Below are 19,513 nucleotides of genomic sequence, written 5' to 3' on the forward strand. Positions count from 1 at the left end.
TTTGTCACTTTCTCATGAAGACTGATTTCACCTAGTTTGGTAAATTCTATTAATTTTAAGGAAGGGGGTATGCCGGGCGCGGTGGCTCAAGCCTGTAATCCCAGCACTTTGGGAGGCCGAGGCGGGCGGATCACGAGGTCAGGAGATCGAGACCATCCTGGCTAACACGGTGAAACCCCGTCTCTACTAAAAATACAAAAAGAAATTAGCCGGGCGTGGTGGCGGGCGCCTGTAGTCCCAGCTACTCCGGAGGCTGAGGCAGGAGAATGGCGTGAACCCGGGAGGCGGAGCTTGCAGTGAGCCGAGATCGCGCCACTGCACTCCAGTCTGGGCGACAGAGCGAGACTCAGTCTCAAAAAAAAAAAAAAAAAAAAAAAAAAAAAGGAAGGGGGTGGAATGCAACTGCTGTTAGGTGGCTTTTTTAAGGATCAAGGAAATGTTGCCATGATTATTACCATTACAGAAGGAACATAAAAACACGTGCTGCCTTCAGTCATGTAAGTCCGCATCTGTGACTGCAGAAAACGGCAGCCCCAAATCTTAAAATCGTGTGGATGCACCAAGCCCATCTGCAGGGCACCGTGGAGCAGACTGCATTAGCCGAAGTTGGCCCACAAGTCCTGAGGGATGGTGTCTGAGTTATGATAAGGCTCTGACTTGGGATTAAACAGGCCTCCAGATACTGTGATATTCTAAACAAAGACACGATACTGCCCTGGGAGCCCAGTGGGCACCTGTAGGCAGTGTAGGTGAGAAAAGGCTCCAAGGAAGATTCCTGCAGCTCAGCTAGGAGGATTCTGTAAGGCAGTAGACACATCAATGTTCACATAAGAGTGTTGAGCTATATTCGTTCCTTTTAAGCAGCCAGGCTTGTGCGTGTTTTTAGGGGCACTGACATGGCGCCCCTTCCACCCTCACTGCTGGTTGTGCCTGTTTGATGTTCCGGATTTCTGTGTTAAGTGTGTCCACTCTCCAAATGTATCTCTGTCTCTAGAATATTTTAGAGTAGACCATTTATTGGTTAAACGCTGGTTTTTAGTGAGGGAGAAATCTTTAAAACTGGCCATACAGACCCTGCTATAAATGTTGAACAATGGAGTGTGTAATGTTTAACACGTAGTGTTTAAAGTAGAAGACAGTTTAATTTAGAAATCCTGTTGGAATGCCAACTTAAAATACCACCATCCGTATGCATATGGAAAAGAATGAGAGTGAATGTGCAGAATTGGAATTTTGTCTATTTTGTAGAGATTCTGTAATGTATCAGGTAGAAGCCTCACTTCATGATTTAAATGCATGAAGCTGAAATTACAAAACTTGATGAAAACACACCTTTGAATAGTGAGCCTTTATCCTCCTTGAAATAGTGATTCATTCACTAACACGTCCACCTGCAACTTTGTTAAACACATTTGTTGCACTAGTTCTCAAGTGGGCTCAGTTTTCCAGACAGGCAGATTATTACTGTTTAAACTTTGTCCTGATGATGTTGGTGAACAGGGAAAATCCTTTGACGTGGATCCTCTGTGTGTGTTACACATCAGACGCGGCCTGCCCAACCCCTCTGCCTGTAACTGGGAACCTTGACTGTCGGGATCATTGTAGAGAACCTTGAGGAAAGCAAAACAAGCCTCTGGAGTAGCAAAAGATGTAGCTGATTTCATGCAGTAAAACTTACACATTTTTCTTTAAAATGCATCCTTCGGAACATCAGCTTGCTGATTATCTTAGAATCGCTGTAGTCTGCTGACAGCAGTCGTGGGAACAGGTGCATGGCCCGGCTGATGCAGGAGGGTCTCAGAGCGGAACCACACTGCTGACACCGAAGGAGGGGCTGGAGCGATCACGCTCGTGACTCATGCAGATGACCTTGGCTGACCTCCAGAAGAGGAAGTGTCAGTATCCAAGGAGGAAAAAGTGTATTAATTTCATGAGTGTTTGCCTTCACAATGGCTAATACCCTGAGTTTGTGGCACCTGCTGTCTCCAGAATGAGGAGTCTTCCCTTCCTGGCAGACAAGCTCTAGATGGGAACAGGAGCTGTGGCTGCTGGATTGAAGAGGTTTCCTTCTTGGGGAGGTGGCCTTCGAGCCTGACTCGAAGGAAGCTGTGACTGGCAGGAAAGGGCGTTGGAGACAGTGTATTTACCAGGAGGGTCAGTGACTGAGAACCATCCTGTTCCGAGTATTGCCATTCTGGTTCTAGAGTAAACTTGGGGAGAAGCAACAGCCAAAAGCCTCGAGGAATATTCTGTGATGTTGATGACATTTGGTAGATTTGTTGCTGAGACTCTGAAATGAGAAGCCCTGGAGGTGCAGGTCTATCAGGCCATGCGACATGGGACAGCTGCTGCTTCAGGGATTGGAGTCCCCGTGCCAGAGGCTCAGTCCTGCAGAGACTTTTGCACAGTGGGCAACTGCTGCCTCCGGTTGATTGTGAGTCCCCCAGATGAATACCCATGAAAGGTACCGTGTCAGCAAAGACCCAAACTCTGTGAAGCATTTCGAGATTTATTCTGAGCCAAATGAGTTACCATGGCCCTTGATACTGCCCTCAGGAGATCCTAAGAATGTATTCCCAAGGTGGTCAGAGCCCAGCCTGGTTTTATAGCTTTTAGGGAGACATGAGACAATCAATCAAATAAATGTAAGATGTACATTGGTTTGGTCTGAAACGGTGGGACAACTGGAAGCAGGGGTGTCCAGGTCATAGGTAGATTCGAAAATTTACTGATTGACAGTTGGTCGAGAGAGTTGTCAGATAAGGGGTTGTGGAGACCAAGGCTTTGTCATGTGAAGGGAATCCTCCAGGTAACTTCGGAGAGAATAGATTGTAAATGTTTCCCATCAGACTAAGAGTCTAAGTTCTGTCTAATTCCAGAAGGGAGGTGGGGTGATGAGGCAATTCCGACCCCCCACCGATCATGGCCTGGACTAGTTTTTCAGATTAGCTATGGAATGCCCTTGTCAAAAGCAGGGGCTGTTCAGATGGCCAAAGGGGCTTCAAATTCTAATGTTTTTACAACCAGAAAGTGATTGTGTTTCTTCTGTGGATGACAGCCAGTGTGGTAATTAATATTTTATTAGCAGATTAATTTGGAAGTCAATGTGTTTTCAAGTATGTTAATTATTAAGTCTTCAACAAACAGAGAAGGGCTTGCTTTGAAACCAGCCTGAGACTCAAGAGGCTCATCAAAGAAAACGATGGACTTGGGAGAACTGATTCACGTGTTTACTGCGCCAAGTTTCAGGCATTATGAAAAGTCTGTGCTGATACATTTGTGACTTCAGAACTTAAATCTTGATGGACTCTTAAGAGTGAGGCTTTTTTTTCTTTTCTTTTCTTTTTAAACGGTCAGTGTTTCTGTCTCCTGTGTTTTGTCTTCCAGCCGTTGAGCACTTTAGCCTTGTGTTCATGTGGCCTTGTTCTCTGAATCACCCCCTTTGCTGCTCCTCTGTCCTGCCCGCCTTCATCGCGTCTTCCCCACCCCGTGGGTTTTATCCCGAGGACTGCTCTCCACTGTGTGGAGTGGAGGATCAGTGGACACTGGCTTTACGGACTCATTTTCTGTGTAGCTCCCAGTTTCTCAAAATCATAGTTGTCTTGGATTCCCTGTGAAACTGGGAGTCAGGCCTTGGGCGCAGTGCTGGGTGGCCTTGGGCGCAGTACTGGGGCAGGAGGGAGAGATGAGAACAGGAGGGATGGGTTTGTCAGGGGAAGGAACCCCTTGCCGAATTCCTGTGTCTGTTTTAGGTTAAAGACGAATGTCCGGGTGGGTGGATGTCTCACCGGGTGTGGCTGGACCTCGCTGTGCTGAACCCTGAGCAGGGGCCCCAGCAGCTGCCTCCTGCCAGGCCGGGGCAACAGGGCTGGGCTTTCACCTCTGGGGTGGGTTGTGAGGGCTTGTGCCAAGGTGAAAGTGTCTGCACCACCTGAGGGGCATGTGGCTGGTCTGTGCTCCTTACCTGGGAGAAGCTGAGCTCACTTGGGCCAGAGCCTCTGGGGAGGTAGGAAGGCAGAGGCCTAGAATTCCTGTTTTCCCCAGACAGCAAGGAAGCTCAGTGTTGCACCTGCTCTGAGATGCTCTCAGCAGCCATATATAGTTGATTTTAACATGAGGGAAGGTGCCAATTAACCTGGCTCTGTGGGGAGCTTTGAGGAGTCCAGGCCTTGGGCCCCGGGCTTTTTAATGTGTTCCTTCCTGAACAAAAAGCAACAAAAGATCCCTGTGGCTGATGCCGACTGCGTGGGGTAGGACATGCCGAGCTTGTGTGGGGCTTGCCCCTGAGTTTCCTTGGTGCTCCTCCCAGCCCCCACGGACACCAGCCGTTCCAGGCCGAGGCTTTTCCTGTTTAGACCCTCGTTGGTGGTGTCTGCGATCCTGGATCGAGGGCCCAAGCACTTCTTTCATTATTATAAATGATTCACCCGAGATGCACGGCTGCCCCCAACATCTCACGAGCATGAGATACAGCCAGTGTCGCTGCCCCAAGCTCATAATTCTAGTGGAAAGGGGAAATTTTACTTTTAATGTGCTCGTGTGACTCAGATGCAAATATTCAATTCCCGTTAAACTTTCAAGACCTTGAAAACCTCTGAGATTCCTTGGAAGCCGTTCCTTGGCCCCACGACTAACTCCTGTGGAAGGAGGCTGGGGTGGTCTGCGTGGTCTGGGGTCCTGCTGTGTTCTCCAGGATTCCTTAGGTTTCATCATTAGTCTCAGCTCTTCAGCAGGTGGAGTTGATTGACTCTGACATTTCCATTATGTTGTTCTTGTGTTGCCTCAGTTGACTTAGAATAGTCAGTATTTACCAGAAATAACTGATGGCGAGATGGGAATTATTGGTGATTCCCGGACATAGGCAGCCTGTATAGATAAGCGTGTTACACAGTGTCTGATTTCTGAGATGTTGGTCCAAACCTGCTCAGCAACACACTTTCAGGGGTAGATTCCTGTGCAGGAGAAGCTGCTTTTCCCCGAGACACGGTGGTGGCCCCTGCACTGGCATGGCAGGGTGGTTGTGTGACTGGGCAGGGCTGGACGTGCTCCTGTCCACCCCTGCACTGGGCGCCCGCCTCCGCCCCACATTTGTGTCGAGGGTGCCTACCTTTGTTCCCCCAGCTCGAACTCATAGAATTGTGTACCTTCCTTGACACATTCCTGCATAGAGATGATTAGATCTGGGGGCTGAAGCTCAATCTGACATGCATGTAGGTAAATTATTCATGTGAATGACTTGGGTCCTCCACGTTCAGGGTCAGGAGGCGCGAGGTGGGTTTGGAGACAGCTGCCTGGCCTCAGGAAGTTTCTCTCAGAGTCTGTTTCTTTCTCTAGCAAAGTAAATGCTGCCTACCTCACGGGGCTTGACACACGCTCAGTACTCAGATGCTGTCTGGTCTTTATTATAGTTAGTATTTGGGGAACAGCGTGGCTGGTAAGAAAATGCGTTATCTTTACAATTTATAGAATGTCATACAAGGCAAGCGTGAAACCGGGACTCTACCGTAATCTGAAGATGCTGGTGCTTACTCTTCTCCTTAAGCATTTTGTTGTAATTCTGGCGTGTGTCAGCCAAGTCATATGACGGCACCGCATGCGTGATGCCAGCTCAGTTACCTTGGAATGGGGAGCCTGAGGCTGCCAGGGAGCATCCCTCCTGCCTCCAGCCCTCGGCAGTTTGTCTGTCTCTCTATCCTTCCCTCTGTCCCTCCCTATACCCCACTCCTCCTCACCACTCCTGCTCCCCTCCTTACCCCCCTCACTTACTCTACAACAGAGACCCAGACTTTGACAAATCACAGCTGGGCCTATTTATCGCTTGGTTGGGAAACCAGAGGGAAAGGGGCCCAATTACTACAAAAATAGAGAATTGAAATAGAATGTGAGCCACTTTTGCATCTTGTTTTTTATTTTAATCTGAATATAAAAGGCAAGTGTCAACACAAAATCGGTGGTAACTGCGCCACACAGCTCCGAGTCTGCCTTGTCGGGCCTCCGTGGGTTCCCACGCCCTGGCCTTCTCCATGAGCGTCTGGACACGCCGTGGCTGTGAAAGGAGCATTCAGTTATGGTCCTTTGAATGTTCCAGAGTCATGTTTAATAAAAATCTTCACGTTTACCCACAGCCAAGTCTTGATTTAATAAGAGGTACTTCAGGTCTCTGGGTGGGCCTGAGCCTCTGTTTTCGAAGCAGCCGCACCATCTGGGGGGCAGGTCCGTGTGGGCTGGCAGGCGGCCTGGTCCTTGGAGCACAGGGTGGACCTGACCCAGTCCTGGCAGTGCGGGGCCTTGCAGTTCTAGAATGTAGTGATGCAACCTGTGGCATAAATAAAAAGCCTCATGTGCCCCCATGAGAAGCTGGGACTTCCCCTCAGTACTGTGGTGTGCTGTGTTTGTGATCGTGTAGATGTAAAAGGGTGAGGGAGATGCCTAAAAACCAGGATTCCAAAGACAGCCCTTCATGTCTGGTGCTTTCATGTGTGTATGCACACCTGTTTGACGCGTGTACACCTTCACTCGTGCCCCTGTTTCATGCGTGTACACCTCTTCATGTGTGCATGCACCTGTTTCGCGTGTGTATGTGCCTGCGCATTCACCCTGTATTGCGTCATACGTTGTATTTTACAGATTTTTTTTTCCAGTTTGTATCGTGAGCTTGTAACGACTTTGTGAAGAAAAGAGGGGGCCCTGGCAGCCTTTGACTTTGAGAAACGTGATGTCACGGGAACAGATGAGACAGCCCGGGTGAGGCCGGCAGAGGCCATCGTGGCCTGGGAGTCCGTGCACATCCACTGTCTGTCACTGTGTGACAAGTGACCCCAAAACCTAGGGGCTTAAGGCAACGTACACGTACGACTGTACAGCTTCTTCAGGTTGCAAATTCACGGCAGCCCTGCTGAGCGACTCTGGCCCAGTCCCACGGGTCACCGTGAAGATGCTGTCCAGGGCTGCAGCCATCTGTAGGCTCAGCTGGACTGGAGGTTCTGCTCCAGGATGCTGAGCTGACGTGTCTGCGGGCAGAGGCCTGCTCCTCCACACCTGGCCCCTCCCTGGGGCTGCCAAGTGCATTCCTGCCCAGGGCCGCTCCTTTCCCCAGAGACGTGGGAGTGCTGGTCTTCTGACCAGCGTCAAGGTGGCCGAGTCAGGAGCAAAGACTTGTTTCCCCTACTCAGAGGCTACTCCTGCAGGGTTGGGCGACAGTGGAGGTCGCGCAGGAAGGTGTTCGCTGAAGACCGTGCTCTGTGACTTGACGGGTGTTCCTCCCAGGAGGGTTAAATGGAGACTGGACGCTGGGAGCAGAGTCCTGCGCGACCCCGCATGTAGTGGGCTCACAGCAGAGCTAAGTCCTTCCTTTACAGATACTTTTCAGAGTCTGCCCGCCTTTAGATTCTCTGATTAATGTGTCTGAGGAGGGTCCCAGGAGTCTGCCACCTGCCAGGCCAAGGAGGTTCCCTGCATGTGGCTGGTCCCCTGACGCCCTGAGAAGCGTGGCTCGAGAGGATCACCCGAGTTTCCTAAATGAGTCACCTGCCTTCTCTTTGGTTCATGCCTCCCCCAGGCTGGGTCAGTCCTGTCAGCTGCAGCGATACCTGCATGCTGGGGTTACAAGGAGATGGGGGTGTGTCTGGTCCCCCAGGGAGATTCGGTGACTGAGGATGCTGTCATAGCAGCCAATATGTCCTTATTTTTTTCACTTTTAATGAAGTTCAGTTACTAGGTTTTCTGAGGCACAATGATGTCCTTGTGAACAATTGGTGAACAAGGAAGCAAACAAGTGTGGGAAAATGATCCTGCCCTGAAACCTAAAAAACGGCAAAACAGTAAAGAGCCCTGAAGAGCCCATGGGGCAGTGAGGAGACACCTCAGTAATGGTTTAAAAAAAAAAATGAGATGATACTGAAGTAAAGGTAAACTAAATTTTGGGTCTCCTATGGGTAAAGAGATTGTGGTTTATATTTTATAGGCCTGCATTTTCATAATTATTTATTTTTCTTTGTTGCATTTAGAATTAGTTGCAATAAATGTGATTTTTTTTTAAATTAAAAAATTGGGATATATGAAGTCTAATCCCTTTGTGATATTTCTGTACTGTGAGACTCCACATACAAAAGTGAAGCCCAGACTGTCTATCTCTAACGAACCAGAGAGAAGTGGTCATATCCTGCAGGCTGGTCTGGCCTCCAGGCGTCTGGCCATCCTCCCAATCTTGGGCACACCTGTGTCACTGGTGCTTCCTGCCAGGCTGTGACTCTGCCCAGGTTTCAGGAGCACCTGGAACAGTTTTCCTGGGGGTCCTGCTTTGTCCTGGTTCCTGGAAGCACAGGCTTTTGATGAAGGACTCTCCCCACCGCCAGGTCAATTGGTGATTGCCCCCCAGGCTGTATTTCTCGTATGAGGCGCAGAGAGTGCGGGCGTGGTGTCCCGGCCCTGGAGCCAGCTCTAGGACTCCACAGCGGCCTTGCCTCCACCCCTCATCTGGGAACAGGGCGGTGGGGAGGAGAAGGAACCAGGGTCTTGCCCCTTCTGTGTCTCGAGAACATGGGAACACATCGTCCCATTGCCTTGCACCATTCACAGCCCAAGCTTGTGTGAAGTATTTATTTTATAACCTCCCCCGACAATGATGTATTTTATATAAGCAGCACATAAAGTAGTGATTTAATACCCTATCAAGCAAGATCTAAACAATAAGGAACAGATATCACTGTAGAAAAGTTACTTTATCCAGGAAACATTTATCAACTGCAGGTGGAAATGAATCATGGCTTCCTCCTCGGCGGCTCCTGAGAAGCCTGTGAGATTCTGTCCTGTTCGCAACTGTTAGTTTATAAGCTATACCTTTCCTTCTATGATGTTAGTTACAAGCTCTACCTTTCCTTCTATGATGCTTATTTCTTGCCTGTTCAGCACTGTTACAGTTACAAGCTCTACCTTTTTTTCTTCGATGTGTATTTCTTGCCTGTTTACCACTGTTAGTTACAAGCTATACCTTTTATTCTGTGATGTATATTTCTTGAAGGCATGGACTAAATCCTAATTCCACAGTATTCGATGCACATACTCGAGACACTTGTTTGAATGAATGGATTAATGGAAAAGAGAAGTGGTGACTTCCGTTTTAATTCATTATGCCAAACTTTGTTTACACACACAATTTTATGGTCCTTTGGATAAACTGAGCTTCCATGCAGGGTGGTTAGAGATTGTGGGAGTGCAGCAAATGGCTCTGTGTCTCTAGGCTCACGAAGGGCTTGAGGGACTTGATGGCGGCACCCGTGTTGAAAACTCAGTTCTGCAAATCCATTCGATGATCTGCCAGCACACACAGCCCTGCTTCCCAGCTGATTTCTGCACAGAGGCTTCTCCTGAACACCCCAGGTGAACGTGGGTTCAGCCAGCACTGCTGAACTTCCACAACAAGCCAGGTGCTGCAGGGATGAGGGAGAAGGGCAGGACCCGGATCTTCCTGGGTCCCAGGGCCCGTGTGGGGACACTGCCTGGCCTGGCTCTTGTTGGGGAAGTCAGGGAAATGATGGCATGGAGCTTCTGTTGGCAGGATCCGCTTGCTCAAACATGGATCCCAGGTCTGTGTGTGGGAGGCAAAATAGAAATTTATGTGGATATCATCAGTAACATAGCAAATGCGGGCTTCTTCCCTAGGGTGGCTGACCCTCTCGCTCATCTGCTGAGCAAAGGTGCGGCCCGGCCTCCTGGGCCTCCACAGTGAGCTTTTCCCAAGCTCTGTCCACTCTGTGGAGATGGCCGGAGCCAGGGCAGACATGGGGTGTTTGTAACTTTTTTTTTTTTTTTGAGATGGAGTATTGCTCTGTCACCCAGCCTGGAGTACAGTGGTGTGATCTCGGCTTAGTGCAAGCTCCGCCTCCCAGGTTCACGCCATTCTCCTGCCTCAGCCTCCCAAGTAGCTGGGACCACAGTCACCCACCACCACGCCCAGCTAATTTTTTGCCTTTTTAGTAGAGACGGGGCTTCACCGTGTTAGCCAGGATGGTCTCGATCTCCTTACCTCGTGATCCACCAGCCTCAGCCTCCCAAAGTGCTGGGATTACAGGCGCGAGCCACTGCACCCAGCCAGGTGTTTGTCAGTTTTTGAAAGCTGCATTTAAAGAATGAAATAGACCGAACAGAATTACTTACTTTTGAATATTTAATACTTAGTCTACAAGAACACTTAAATATAGTTAATGTATTCAAATAATAAGGAAGAACTTTCCAAAGCAAAAGTACAAACCTTTTACTTGGCAGGGATTTCACTCTGTTTCTAAAAAGCCAGCAAGCACTTTTCCTGAAATAGACCCGTCTGTTCCTCTACATAGACCCTACTAACGTTTTAGCTGCATTTCTGCTGTATCTTCATGTGATAGATGATAGAAAATTCCTTGCTACTGGAACTTCACGATGCCTTCCTTTTAAACATCAGATAGAAAGTATGGATAGTAAATCTCAGATTAGTTGCCATTCTCGGTCTTGGTAGAGCTGCCACCAACAGCCTCTGTCAGTTACAACAGAGTGTGTCTCCCCAGCAACCAGGCTTAGATTGCAGACCGAGCCAGGCTCACCCAGGATTGAGTGCAATGTCTTCCAAAGCTGTAGCCGCTGCTCTCAGAGGAGACTTGAGCCCTCCCTTTGATGCCTGCAAGTGGCTGTTCTCAGATCACAGCAGCTGCAGCAGCATCTCGGAGGATGCCGGCAGGGGTGTCCTGGGTATTGACACCACAGCAGGGGCCTGCAGTGTCGGAATGAAATGGGCCGTGACACTGAGCAGCCTAGAGGAGTCCACAGCCACGTTTCAAAGGTGCAGCGGCCCGAGGTGAACCCCAGAGCACTGAGGAGCCTGGAGTTGACCTGTCTCGAGTCCATTGAGAGAACTGGCTCAATTCTGTACCTGTGCGGGCAAAAGATGACTGTTTGGGCTTGGCCCCTTCCCAGGCCAGGGCTAGGAAGGTTGTCTGCACAGCTAGTGGGAGCTTGACTCTGTTCACACTTGGGGCTGAGTCCCGCTCCTTTCTGTGAGCCCAGGGAAGATAGACATGCCGAGCTCTCCTGTAAGAGGCCCCTGATGAGTCGAAGCTGAGCGCCAGGATGGTCGGCCTTGTGGTGTGCGGGGCAGGTTCGGGGTGGGCACGTGCTACGTGGGGGCCCGGCTGCTGTTGTCACTAATTGGGCTCAGCAGACGCTGCCGGTGGACATGGCTCCTGTGGTACTTGGTGATTTTCTCCTCACAGGAGGTACTTGATGGGTTTCCCTGCGGTGAAGGTGTCGGTGCTCTGACAGGCTGCCTGACTGGAGGAAGGTGCTGGTGGGGTTGTGCTCCGAGGCCCCGTTCCTCTTAAGGAACAGGAAGGGGGTTTGGGATCCTGCTTCCGGCTGCGCTCGCTTTCTAGGTTCTTGGCCTCCACGGCCGGGAGGAGCTGAGCGCCGGCCTGAAACTTGGACCCGTTCTACAGCCTCCGTGGCGCTTGTGGTGGTATGCGGGATGTGGCCCTTGGAACTCCAAGCCCTACCCTGGTATGCCACGCGTTGGGGCGTCTCAGGCACCCGCTGTGTGCCAGAATCCGTAGTGGGGTGGGCGGTAGCAAGGGCTATGGGGTAGAGGGGACACGGTACGTGGATGAGGATGAGAAGCATCAGGGATGCACTTGAGGCAGTGACAGCAGAGCTGAGACCTGCAAGGAGGGGACTGGCTGTGGGTGTTGGGGCTCAGGGAGCTGCCTCTACTAGAGCCACAGTGCTCAGTAAGGGCAGAGCGGGGTACTGAGGCCTGGGGAAGCCGTGTGCACAGTTCGCATCAGGTATGTAGGTCTGCCGGGCTGTGCTGCCCTTCTCAGTCCTGGCTGGGCCTGGGGTCCCGGAGGGATCTGAGGGTCCTGGCATCTCCCTCTGCTTGCTTCCCTGTTTCTTCCTGGTCAAGGGCTGCTTGTTTATTGCAATTCTGGCAGTTATTCTGAATATTAAGAGGAGTTTCACAAAATTGTAGGGGGAGAGGGACCAGGGATTCTTTTTTTTTTTTTTCTCCCCCTGATTTTACACGGAGGCTTCTGCCGTCCCTTAGTGTGGAGACAGAGTGCAGATGTTCTGTAGTTTTGTCCAGGAAGAGAAGAGCTTCTGAGAAGTCACAGATCTGATCGTTGCAATAGCAGTGACATTTTTAAATGGGAGAATGCTGATGTCTATAATAATCAGAGTGAAACTTCGATAGCTTCAATATAAAGATGCTGAGATGATCTTAGAGCCACTTCGTCCATAGATCCTTCTACAGAGTGGAGTGTGACATCTCTACCAGCCTCTGGTCAGTGGCCGCCTGTGGCTGACTGAATGCTTGAAGTGTAAATGAGAAACTGAATTTCTAATTTTTTTTAAATTTTAGTCAAATTTAAATAGCTATATGGGCCGGGCACCATGGCTCATGCCTGTACTCCCAGCAGTTTCGGAGGTCGAGGTGGGTGGATCACGTGAGGTCAGGTGTTCGAGACCAGCCTGGCCAACAGAGTGAAATCCCATCCCTATTAAAAATACAAAAAAATTAGCCGGGCCTGGTGACAGGCGCCTGTATTCCCAGCTACTCGGTAGGCCGAGGCAGGAGAATCACTTGAACTCGAGAGGCAGAGGTTGCAGCGAGCCGAGATTGTGCCACTGCACTCCAGCCTGGGTGACAGAGGGGGACTCTTAAGGAAAAAAAAAGATTTTAAAAACCCTACATGCCCCTAGTTGCTTCTGTAGGAGACGGCATGGTTCCAGAAGGTAGACTAAGTGTTGAGGACTCTGCAGCATCAGGCTGCAGACAGTCTCCCTTCCTAGCAGCGTGTGCCCCTGGGCTGCCCTTCTAGCAGAAGGGATGGTGGCATCTCTGGGAGGTATCTGTGGACTCAGATCGGTGTGGATTAGTGACTTGTGTTACTCACAGATACTTAATTTTATGGGTAAATGAATACCTGGACTTGCTGCAATTTCAGGGCGAGATTCGGGAGTAGGGAGTGAGAAGTGACAAGGGGACCCAGGGCTTGTTCTGCCGCCCCCAGGACCTGCTCGGGGCGTCTTCCCGTCTGCAGCTGCAGCGCCTGCCTGGGGCACCCCTCCTCTCTGAAGCCCCAGCAGCTGGTCGGGGCATCCCTCCCCTCTGAAGCCCCAGCACCTGGTCGGGGAACCCCTCTCCTCTGAAGCCCCAGCACCTGGTCGGGGAACCCCTCTCCTCTGAAGCCTCAGCACCTGGTTGGGGAACCCCTCTCCTCTGAAGCCCCGAGACCCTCCTGGCCTGCGGTGCTGCTTCTCCAAATGCTGCCCTTGGCTGTTTTCCAGGAGTCACCGGCACCCGATCAGGCTGCGTGTGTCACTTCTTCATGGATCTGGGGTATCAGTGAAGTCATTGAAGCTCATTTGTCTCATCTTCCTCCTCATGTGCCATATCTCACCTGTTGTCTGTCCGAGTTCGTGTGTGTGCGTGTTGTGCGTTCTCAGGCTGTACTTGGTGCTTAGGTGACAAGAACGTCTTAGGGCAATGGACTGTCTGCTCCAAAGGACGCTGTGTGTGAATCGAGACACGGTTTATTTGTGGGGTTTAAATTTCCTGGATGTTGGAGGCAATTAGGGGGAAACAAGGTCTAAAAAAGCCCCTGGGGAGGAGGAAGGCAATAAAGAAAAACGTAACTTTATACACACTTAGCAGTTGATTTAATTTGAAGGTGAATTTTGTATTTTGGGGACTCCTAAAGTTACTGTTTGTTGGGATTCCTTGATGAGCTTTTCTTGTTTTCTGTCAAGTAGAAAGTAAAGTGCATCGGTTTTGTCTTTAATTTTGACTGACTAGAATCTAATTCCCTTTTTCTCCCATTCACGTTAGGGTGGGGATTGGACTACAAGAGCTGTAGGATCTCTTTATTTCTGATCTTAAATGAATTTTTTTTTTCACTTTTTTTTTTTTTTTTTTTTTTTTTGGTGAGTTGCTATTTTTTCCTTCAATTCACTGTTCTTTGTTTTGGAAAATGTTATATTTGTACTGTGCTTTAAATGTACACAGTGGTTCTAAATTGCTACTTTTCTTTAAGGTTAGATATAACATCATAATTAAAATGTCATCCATAAATCAGGCACAGTCTGAGGCCTGGAGACCCCTCTTGTCACTTCCTTCCAGCTGTGTCTCCTTCCCTGGCCACGTTGCCTCTGGCCACGTCTCCTCCTTCCCGGCCACATCACCTCTGGCCTCACTGCCTGACACCCTCCCTCCTGGTGACCTCCGTGGCTCCTGCTGACTGCCCTCCCGAGGGTCTGGTTGAGGCTCCTTCCCCGTTTTCTGCTTCTGAGTGGGTCTCAGGGCCTGGATGTTTCATAGGATGCAAGTTTCTTCCCTTCCAGCCGTGGGTCTCTGGGTGACAACTCCAGAGAGTGCACAAAGCTCTCCTTACCCACCTGGGGGCCCTGAACCCTGACCGCCAGGGCTTGTCTGTGGGGTGTGGGGCAGACTCATGCATGAATTGGACTAAAAAGGTGCTTCCAGGAATCCTTGTTTTAAGTGCACTGGAGCAGAGATGGGGAGAGGGGACCACCTGGTTTGCTCAGAATTTGGTGGTGATCACAGCCAATGAGGCAACATAAGCCCCTCCTCAATGAAGCATTCCACAGACTGATTTTACACATGACAGTTGTGATGGCTGGAAAAGGCTTCACACAATGAGTGAGTTTGAGCTGCATTTGAAGAAAGAACAAGTCCCTGCAGGTGGAAATGAAAGATAAGGGTGACCCAAGCCATCAGCAGCAGCGGAGGTGGGGTTGTGCCGACTTCCCATGGATTGTTGGCATGGCTGAAATGCAGGAGAGGGCAGGGGTGCTAAGGAACAGCAGGGCGACATTACGATCCCCCTGCAGGGAGGGGACGTGACTGACATATTATCACATGCATACAACTGAGAGATGATTTGAGGATGATTTCTGGGAGCATGTGGGAAGGGCACATCATCAGTTCTCTGGATCTCTTTTTATGAAGTGAAAACAGGCCTCTGTCTCTCTTGGGAGCTGTTAAGATCAAATCGGATAATCTATAGCGAGCCTTGTAAATGCTAAAGCTTATGACAGACTGTTCCAGGCCCCTTGTCTTCACCCTCCTTTTCTCCTCAGTATCGTGAACCCTGCTGGGTACCACACTATCTGCCTGGCTTCCTCCTCCATAACGTGAGCCCTGAGTACTTGCTGGGTACCTCGCTGTCCACCTTCCTTCCTCAGTAACGTGAGCCCTGAAGTATTTGCTGGGTACCTCGCTGCCTGCCGTACAGCTGGCTGTAGCCTTGTCAAACGCACTTGGCTGGCACATAAGCAGAAGTGCTCACTGGACCTTGGGAGGTCTTTCTGACATGTGGGTGCCTGCTTTTCCCTGTTAGGCTGGAGCTGCAGGAGCCCCCCTAGACCAGACAGAGGACCAAAGCTGTGGCCTCGGGGTGGGGGCTGGGGGAGCTCCCTGGGTTTATTGTGTGGGTGAGAGCACACTTCAGTCTTGCTGCGGCACCGGGATTCAGGGATCCTTCTGGAATGTTCTGAGTGAGAAACAGAAAGTGTGCACAGGTGCGTCTTCTACGGATTTTATGGTTATCTTGGGAGAACACTGGTGCCTCTGAGCTATGAACCTGCAGAACCACTTCTTCCACTAAGACTGCCTTTATATAAAGAATGACTTACAAACAATGCTACTTCAGATGGAGGTGATGGAGTTATTTGCAGGTGTGGCCTGAAAATTGAACAAAATGACTCTTTCACCTCACGAAAGTACCTTACGTTATTCCCAGTGATTAGACATTTGAGTTTTCCAGTGAATATTAAAATATAAAAATCTTGTGTCCACCACTTTCTTATGTGATCAACGGTGATATTGATATGGTTTTTTTTTTTTTTTTTTTGACGTAGAATGAAATGTGGAAGCTGCTCATAACACTGAACCAGTGTTTTCTAACCAATGTGTGATTACAAAATCGTGTGCTGGTAAAAGCCATTCAAGTGCAGGACGGACCAGTCGACTTAGAAGGAATTGGGGCGGAAAGGCCCGTCGGCCAGAGCGCAGACTCCACGTTGCAGACAGCCTGTACTGAAGTACTGCTTGTTATATTTGGCAGCAGAGAATACCTAAAATTATCCGAAAACACATTGAAAATACTTCTTCTTAATTGTGTATCAGCATGGGGTCAGACTTTTTTCATAAACTTCAACCACGACTCTGCAGCCCACTGAACGCAGACAGCCCATGAGAACCCTGCTTTCTGAGATGCAGAGATGTTAGGCATTTTCACAGCAGCACAAACTGTTTTCATGCTGCTGCTTATTTTGGAAAATGGTTTCTTTAAGACTGTGTTAAGATGTAATGACTTTATCACTGTAAAATGAACTAAATTGTTACCTTTTTTTTTTTTTTTTTTTTTTAGACGGAGTCTTGCTCTGCCACCCAGGCTGGAGTGCAGTGGTGTGACCTCAGTGCACTTCAACATCTGCCTCCTGAGTTCAAGTGATTCTCCTGCCTCAGCCTCCCTAGTATCTGGGACTACAGGTGTCCGTCACCATGCCCGGCTAATTTTTGTGTTTTAGTAGAGATGGGATTTCACCATGTTGGCCAGGCCGGTCTCGAACTCCTGACCTCAAGTGATGCACCTGCCTCTGCCTCCCAAAGTGCTGAGATTATAGGCACAAACCACCACTCCTGGCCTCATGAGAAACCTTTTTTGTGATCTTTAATAAAGTGCAAAGTGTTCCTGAGACCCAAATTTTGAAAACCACTGGCTTAAACTGACAAAATTGTCCACGACTCTTCAGTATATCCTCTAATCTGTTGATGGAGAAAGGACGTAAGGGTTGCTTTACTTTTGTCATTTCACAACTCAATGGTGCTGGGACAACTGGGGTATCCACATGGAAAAGGATGGACTGGACCCTTCCTCACCCTACACACAAAGCTCAAAATGGATCCAGTGTTAAGGAGCTGACTGTGAGACCCATTCTGTCAGTCTGCTGGGTACAGTAACGGACACCACAGACCGTGTGGCTTAAACAACAGCATCTTATTTCCTTTGTTCTGGAGGCTGGAAGCCTGGGATCAAGATGCAGGCAGGGTTGGATTCTCTGGGGCCTCACCCCATGCTGTGTAGACGGCGTCTTCTCTGTGTCCTCACAGGTTTCTCTTACGTGTGTGCAGCACTGAGGACTGTGTGCCTAAATTGTCTTATAAGAACACCCATCATACTGGATCAGGGCCTACTCTTAAGATCTTATGGGACCTAAATTGCCAAGTTAAAGGCGCTGTATCTAAATATAGTGACATATTGAGTTTCTGGGGTTGTGACTTTAACGTGGGAAACTTGACAGGGGGACAGTTCAGCCTATGACACCTTTAGGGGAGAATCCTGGTGAAACTGTTATGTTGGATTAGGCAATGTTTCCTTAGATGAGACGCCTAAAGCATAACAAGCAACTGACGGGAAAAAGACGGTATCAAAATGAAAAATATTCATTTCAGAGGATACTGTTAAAGTACAAAGACAACCCACAGAATAGGATACATCATGTTGATAAGGGCCTGATATCAAGAATATATTTAAAAACTCTTAATAAAAATCCAATTAAAAATGGACAAAGAATTTGAATAGACATTCTCCAAAGAAAGACATATAAATGCCTTAAAAAGCACATGAGATGTTTAACAGAATTCGTCATCTTAGAAATGGAAATCAAAACCAGCGTGAGATACCACTTCACAACCACCGGGACGGGTAAAACCCCAGTATTGGACAGTGACATGTTGGTGAATTTGGGAAAACTGAAATCTTGATATATTGCTAGTGGGAGGGGAAGTAAAATGGTACAGTTGCTTTGGAAAAGTCTGGCAGTTAATTCCTCAGAAAAGTTAAGCATAGAATCACCGTACGACCCAGGAATTTCACTCCTAGGCATATGCCCAAGAAAATTGAAAGTATTTTTACCGAAAAGTCTTACATAAGAATCTTCATAGCGGCATTATTCCTAATAGTAGAAACAGCCCAGGTGTCTGTCAACGGATGAATGGATAAAGACAATGTATGCACAATGGAATCTCACTCAGCCGTAAAAAGGAACAAAAGAACGTGTGCTCCAACCCAAATGAGCCTTGGACGTGAAAGATGCCTGCGCCAAAGATCACGCACTGTGAGATTCCACTCACCTTGGACGTGAAAGATGCCAGCACCGAAGGTCACGCCAAAGGTCATGCACTGTACGATTCTTCTCACAACAGGTGTCCAGAATGGGCAAATCCAGAGAAACGGAAGTCGGCTGGCGACTGCCACGGGCTGGCGGAAGGAAGGAGCAGGTGCTGACTCTTTAATGGGTTCAAGGTTTCCTTGGCCAGTAGTGAAAAAGTCCCGGAATTACATAGTAGTGGTTGGTTGTTGTACAGCTTTGAGAATATGCTAAAAAGACTGAATTGTATCCTATAATATTGGGGCTTTTATGCTTTGTAAATTGCTTTTCAACTTAACAAGGAACTCAAGAACTTCTTTGGTGTTGATAATTAGAATGTGAAAGAGACAATATCCAAAACATGTTACTATGTAACTCATGTCCCCAGAGAGTTAAACTTCATTAAAGGATGTGTTTAAGCCTAGGAGACACAATGATCCTATACTATATGTTACAGCCCATCTTACTGACTTCTGTCTCACATAACAACCATATTCAGGGAAAACCGACATGTAAACGTGCGCTGAATGCTATGTAGAGGCACATTCCTCTTACCCGGATGGTCTTTAGTGGTGCAGTAAGAGATACGGTCATAGCAACGTTAGTTTAATTTCCAAGGCAACAGGAATTTGCAACATCTGATGAGTTAGATCTACCTGCACAGCTCCTAATAGGGTTGCCCATTTCTGTGTGGTGTCTGTGTACGTTCTTGCTGTGGAAATAAGTGATAGTACCTGCATAAACACTTGCCTGGAAATGCACACGAAGCTGGTGAAAGCAGAGGACAGGCGAGAGGGTAGCATGGCTCAGCCCTGGCAAAGTAGACGGTTATTCCGAATGCAGAAGATTCAGGAACACGATCCTTGGGAAGACTGGTGAATTCCGTGGATCTCACCACTGTCGGGTTGTATCTGTGTAGCCAGTTTACCGGAGCCATCAGAACCGCATGTGTTGGTATCAGTGTCATCACTCAACGCTTCTGACTTTTCCTGGTGCTGAGGATGACTGCATGTGGCGGAATCAAAGTGCTCACTTAGCACAGATCACCAGATCCCAGTTCTTTTCTATCAAGGGGGGCAGGGTTAGGACCCCCCCCCCCCCACTCTCTAATCGTATAAGAACTGGGATCCGATGATCTGTGCCATCGAGAGAGGCAGGGTTACAACACCCCACTCCCCAATCCCATTGTTGAAAATAATAGTTGGCTTGGGAGGGTTTTTACTCCTAAGGTTGAAGCCGTGCATTTCTGGAGTCTGGGCTGTCAGCCGTGGTGGCTGGGGAATGCTGGGGCTGTGGTCGCCCGGCCGCCAGC

The 19,513-nt window shown here is 48.9% G+C and overlaps 1 long non-coding RNA gene across 3 annotated transcripts in view; it reads left to right on the plus strand.

Moving 5' to 3' along the window:
* The window catches only part of LOC102118508 (uncharacterized), a 57,610-nt gene extending 38,985 nt beyond the window's left edge, over nt 1–18,625 (plus strand). For all 3 annotated transcript variants that reach the window (XR_010585518.2, XR_012433187.1, XR_012433186.1), the window contains one exon: nt 16,419–18,625. This is a non-coding gene — a long non-coding RNA (uncharacterized lncRNA). The remainder of the gene's footprint in view (nt 1–16,418) is intronic.
* Nucleotides 18,626–19,513: the final 888 nt, after the last annotated feature.

This window comes from Macaca fascicularis, chromosome 3 (assembly GCF_037993035.2).
Source record: "Macaca fascicularis isolate 582-1 chromosome 3, T2T-MFA8v1.1".
NCBI lineage: Eukaryota > Metazoa > Chordata > Mammalia > Primates > Cercopithecidae > Macaca > Macaca fascicularis.